The sequence below is a fragment of the Amborella trichopoda genome, chromosome 5, assembly GCF_054954075.1.
Source record: "Amborella trichopoda isolate Santa Cruz 75 chromosome 5, AtrichopodaSantaCruz75HAP2 v2.0, whole genome shotgun sequence".
NCBI lineage: Eukaryota > Viridiplantae > Streptophyta > Magnoliopsida > Amborellales > Amborellaceae > Amborella > Amborella trichopoda.
Window position 1 is genome coordinate 45,781,076 of NC_142340.1, and position 6,425 is coordinate 45,787,500.

A 6,425-nucleotide genomic window follows, 5' to 3' on the forward strand; every position below is an offset into this window, starting at 1 on the left:
AATGGGATAAGATTAGGATTTCCATATATGATTTGATGTTTTTGGTATATAAGATTATTGAATATGGAAAAATATTATATGAGGCTGAGGTCCTAAAAGATCAAATTAAGGCGTACCGCAAAAATTCTTTATAAGAGATTTTTTTTATGTCAAAAGCCCTTGAATTCGATTTTCTCAATCGCGAGAAGTAGAGACACGAAAAACAATGGATTTTATATTTGGAATATTATCTAGGCCATCAATTTTACATGTTTTCAAGTGTTTATAGATCTACTCAATCTACATTATTTTTAAAACTTTAAATTTTATAATCAATGATGAAAATATATTTTTTAGGCCATCGTAAAATATTTAACTTTTAAATATGATATTTAGAGTTAAGCCTTATTTTGATTGCTTAGGGCCTCGGCCTCATAGAAACCACACCTCTTAAACATTTGCTATTTCAAATTAATATTTCCATATTTGGTTATTTAATGCATATGTTTAAGAGTTGAGGAAACAAAGTCTACTTTTAAGAAGGGTGTGGTTTCTATGTGGTTACAATCTTAAACAATCCAATTAAGGTGCACTTTCAAATTTTATTATAACATATAATTTTGATGTAAAATATTTTTAGAATTATTTTAAAATATATTTTTATATCTAATTATAAAATTTTAAACTCTAGAAATGGTTAAAATCAAGTAGATCTGTAAACATATGAAATTCTTGAAACTGGACAGTCTAGATAATGTGTTGTAAGATGCAATATTTTTGGGACTCAAATTCGCTTTTTGTTTTTCATAGTTATACATCCCGATGTCGAGATGATCAATTAGAGGGTTTTTCAACATTAAAACAACCTTCCGATAGATTTTTTAAGTGCATCTGCAGTTCTACATTTTAAAGTTGCAAACTTATATAAACTTTTCATTTCTTTAATAATTGTGTAGTTTGGGGACAAATGTTTTACATTGTTTGCCCTACAAGAATTTTGAGATATTAATTATAATTTTTAAAATAAAAATACATATTTTGATACATTTCCAATACAATGACTTTTTTCCTTTCTTTAATAATTGTGTAGTTTGGGGACAAATGTTTTACATTGTTTGCCCTACAAGAATTTGAGGTGTTAATTATAATTTTTAAAATAAAAATATATATTTGATAGATTTCCAATACATTGACTTGATAGAATCTTTGGATTATAAGAAAACTATATATAAAGATACAATAGAAATAAAAAAGAAAATAATAAAGATTTCATAAATAATATTGAAGATTGGAATCAATGTGAGAAATTAAATAATATAGCTTAAAATGAAATATAGGATAAAAATACAAAAACTGCAACTGAATTTCATTAGATATCTTCTAGGCAGTCTGAACAATGACAATGGGCATGCATATTCTATATTTTTATATTTTTTATTAGGTATTATTTAAACAGCATACACCCCTATCCAAGGAACAAGCCAATTAGAGGAGCTTCTAGGAGAAACCTACCTCCAAGACAAGCCAATTTTAGGAGAAACCTACCCCTAGGACAAGCTAATTCCAGAAGAAACCTACCCCAAGGACAAGTTTTTCTAGGCCCTAGAGGACCACTGAGAGAGAGGTTGTACCTTTTTTTTCATTTGTTATTGGCCAAGGAAAAATGAATAAATAGATAAAAGAAAAAGTTTATATAACGATGCAACCTTACTTATAAGAATAAGGTTGCATTAGTCTATACCGTCTTTTTTTTTTTTTTAAGTAGTAAATTTAATATAGTCTCAGAAAAATATGTCATTTTTTTATATTATCTTTAAGATTTGTATCAAGTCTTCACCGTTAAGCTAAATAGAAAGTGTTGACCGCAACTTCTACAATTAAGGTTGCATCCTTGTATAAATGGCACCCATAGGTAAATATAGAGAAATACTGTGTGAGAGAGAGAGAGAATGAATTTAGAGAGAGAAAGAGATTACTTTTGTCTTTGTGAATCGGGCAAGGAAAGACGAACATATCGATAAGTGAAATAATATTTTAGAGAGAGAGTAGATTTCCATAAGAATTAAATAAAATTTTAGATAGCTAATGGGAATCATAAAGTATGATGAAGAATTGAGGAAACAAAGAATATTAGAAAGAGATTGAAATTCTTCGGTTAGGACCATGGGTTTGGGACCATAGTATTGGCTAGACGAGTTGTTTCAAGATTGAATTTAGTTTTTAAAAGATACCCGTTTGGACGAGCATAATGTACATTTACTCCCTCACTCATAACAACTACTTATATTATTGGAAATCCAACCTCCCCCTAATGGCCGACTCTGAAATGAAAATTGATATAGAATACGTACCAATGCTCTTTATGCCTGAAATCTGCCTAATCCTTGACTTTAAGAAATAAAATTTGACTCGTAAATTCATTTACTTTTTATTATAAGATGTCGTAATCACTCTTATCCATCAAATAATGAATATGATAGCTTGGATGTATTACATAATTCAAAAAATTTCATTTTGAGTTTTCCGCCAAATCAATAACATCCCCAATATCCCAATTTCATATCCTATGATCAATAGTGATTGTCACAAGGGCGGAAATGGACCGAGCCACCCTAGCCTGTGGGTGGGGCCCTGAAAGGTCTGAAGAGGCCCTGACCCAACTCTGACCTATCGTGGCTAGGCTAGGGAGGGGCAAATATAATAAAAGTAAATAAATAATAATAAGAAAAAAAGGTCAAGGTAAGGAGAATGAAGCCGGCCCTATTGCAGACCTAGCCCAAGCCTGGCCTCGCCCTTTCCTTGGGCCATAGTAGTCTCGCCCTAGCCCGGCCCTCAGGCCACTTTTTGTGGCCAAGCCCTCAGTTTTTACGGCCAAGTCAATCAGCCCATTGTCTGCCTTAATTATGACCTCCTCGTGTTAAAAATTAAATAGTCTTCTTATTTATTTTTTCAAATATTCTTTTGAATATTAACATTTAAAAATTGATTCACACCGTAACTCGAAGCGTGGATAAGTCAAAAACCAATACAAACTCAATTGGGATTGAGCTTTGGCGGTAGTATTGTCAAGCCCCATGGTGAGACCATGCATAGATGATCAAGAACTGTAAAATCTTTTATATATTTCTTACTGCACGTATGCTATGTACCCACAGGATCACATTGTATACCTACTCTCTTGAAAGAAAAACTTACTTGTGAAGAGTTTTTTTTTTTTTTCCTCCAAAATTTTAGGAACCATCAAAGAATCGGTAGATTATTTCTTTCATAAGAAAAATGTTCATTTTGAGATTACTAACAATCAAATTTCACCATCTAAAAATTGGAAGGTATCCATTAAATCTTGTGTTTTTTTTTTTTCCCCTGAAGTGTATGAGGAGTGAGATTTGGTATTTTTTTATAAATTTAGGGTAATTATATAAAATTTAACCTTGAATTATATATGGCAAAAGAATTTGGTGAGTCAGTCTACTCACTTATTCTTGTGCGTTGTGCTTCTGAAATATATCGCAAAGACGTATTTTTTATCCAAGATTTTACAGTTCGATAATCTCAACCATGACAATGATCTAAAATTTAGAATTTTTATTTTAAAAAAAATATAAATATTATTTTTTGAATTCCTTTTTCCTCTATCTATTTTTACCTTTTAGTGGATGTAACACCAAAACCCATGGTTTCTTTAGTTGCTAAAGAACATGTAGTTTATGATAAGCAACTCTATGGGAAATATGCGGTTTCTTTCATACTTTCGTCGGCCACGATATTTATAGGAAGGGGTTCAAAAGAACCTGCGCATGTTTGAAAAATAAAAATCTTGAGATTGATATTGAGTATCTAATTTTTGGAGGGTTCAATCTAAGTGTTTACTAATGAAAATAAAAATTGATTTTTCTATTTTTTTTTATATTTTCTGAATTTTAAAAAAAGTGTTATTTGGTTTTTGGTTTTTTTTTGGGTTGGTTATGATATACTTAGTTTTAACTGAGGTTTGTGGGATGGACTAGATTCTATGCGACCAAGCTTGCATATATAGAAATGCGGGCCTATTAATAGATCTATTTTTTAGATCGATTTTAAGATTTAATTTTTAAGGACATGTAATCTCTAACATGGAGGTCATTAATGGAACACCTATTTGCATCCATCTTTACACTTTATGAACCGTTAGTTTCTATTGTTTTTAGATGGAACAACTACGTGCATCCATCTTTACAGTTTGAATAAAGATTTTGATAGTGTGAAAAAATATTGGGATGGACTTCCTTGCTGACATAGAGAGAGGTCTCTCAATTCTTTTTATTTTATTTTATTTTTTTATATTATTTTTTATTTGCATCAGTTGTTGATCACAAACAACTGTTGATTTAGTTATGGAAAGCGTAAATCAATATTTAAATGATTAATTTTTTTTTTTTTTTAGATCGCTACTTATCAAAAACAACTGATGATCTAATTATGAAAAATGTAGATCAAATATTTGAACGATTAAAACAAAAATTTGAGATGCTCAAAAAAGACTTAACAAAGAACATACTTGCAAAATAATACAACAAAGTTTACAAGATCTACTTGGTAGATTGTAGCATGAGAAACAAGAATATGGGTAGATCTGGATAGAAAATACAATGTCAATAACCCAAACATGCAAGAAATTTCAAAAATCAATTATGAAGAAAAAGATAAGCTTGTTGCAACTTATGAAATGCCACCCTAACATGCAAGAAATTTAAAAAATCAATTATAAAAAAAAAAGATAGGCTTGTTGCCACCCTATGAGCCTGGAAGAGAAATCAATATTAAATTTGGTATTCCAAGTTCGGTATCCCAGAGTTCTACTATAGTTGGATCAATTGGTTTATTGAAGGCAAAGTATTTAAGAATGGTGGGAGTACATTATCAGTTTTTTAATTGGATTACATCACCAATTATGTAATTGGACTACATCATCAATTATTTAATTGGCCTCTGAAGGATGTAAGTTTGAGGTCGAGCTTCTTCCAACCATGAGAGAACAACGCAAATAAAAATTGGATTTTTTATTTTATTATTTTATTTTTATATTATTTGAATTTTAGAAAAAATATTATTTGGGTTTTTATTTTTTTAGGGTTATTCTTATTTTTTTAATTGTAGAGATTTAACATGAGTTTAGCGTGATTAGATTGGTAGGATATGTTAGATTAGGGAAACGTAACTCATTCCATGGCTTGTGGGATCTTCTAAAGAGATAGGTAGGGGAGCCCTAAATCTAAGGATATTATTGGTGATTGAGTGTTAGGGGAGCCCTAAATCTACAGAGGTTATTGGTGATTGAGTGTTAAGAGATTATTGGTGATTGAGTAAAGAGTTTGAGAGTGTGACTAAATCTTAGGGTGGACTTCTTTCAACCGTTTTTATTTTATTTTATTTTCATGTTATTATTTTTTGGAGAGTTAGAGAGATGTATATTTTCTTTCAACCTTTTTTATTTTATTTTATTTTCATGTTATTATTTTTTGGGACACAGTTAGCATGCAGCCAAGCCCGCATATGTAGAAATGCAGGCTTGGCAATAAATATATTTTTTAAATATAATTTGATCCTAATTTTTAGAGTATGTATAATCCTCAACATGGAGACTATGAATATAAAAAAATAAATAAATTTTGAAAACTAGAAATAATAATTATATTAAGAAATATTTGGACTGTTAGTTACAATTGTTTTTAAATTGACCACCTATTTGCATCCATCTTTTCGATTGATGCTTTATACCTCTGGACCACATATTGTACAAATGTGGTCCAGCCTGCATCAAACAATTGTTTTTATTTTTTCCTGCATAAGTTGTTATCCGAGCTTTGAGGTCCTTGTTGACCATAAACAATTGCATAAGTTGTTATCCGAGCTTTGAGGTCCTTGCTGACTACAAATAATTGTTGATCCAATTATGAAACGCGTAGATCACATAATTAAATGAAAGAAAGACCTATGTCATCTTTTACCGGGAAAATACAATTTATTTATTTTTAATAATAATCACCCCTTATAATTTTGGCAATAAGATCACTCACAGATGGTCTTATTACAAACAATAGAAATTCCAAAAATAAATAACACATCAATAAAATAAATCTTAACTACTTGATGTCATTCATACAACCTAATACTGTGCTTGAGAATATAAAATAAAAGAACAAATAAATAAAAGTAAAGATGCCAGATATTACATCAATCGAGCATTTTACACCCCACACCGAGTCACCACATCTAATATCGCGGGATCAGCGGTCTAGCTTCAATCTTGAACCGGGAAAGTTGATTTCGATCAAACTAAGTAACCACCTTTAAATCTCTACAAAACCCCAATTCCAAAATAATTAGGCTCAAACCCTAAGTTTCGCAACCTTTAGATTCGATCATGAAAGAGATAGAGTCTCTCTGTTGGGAAGTGCCCCCAAGGG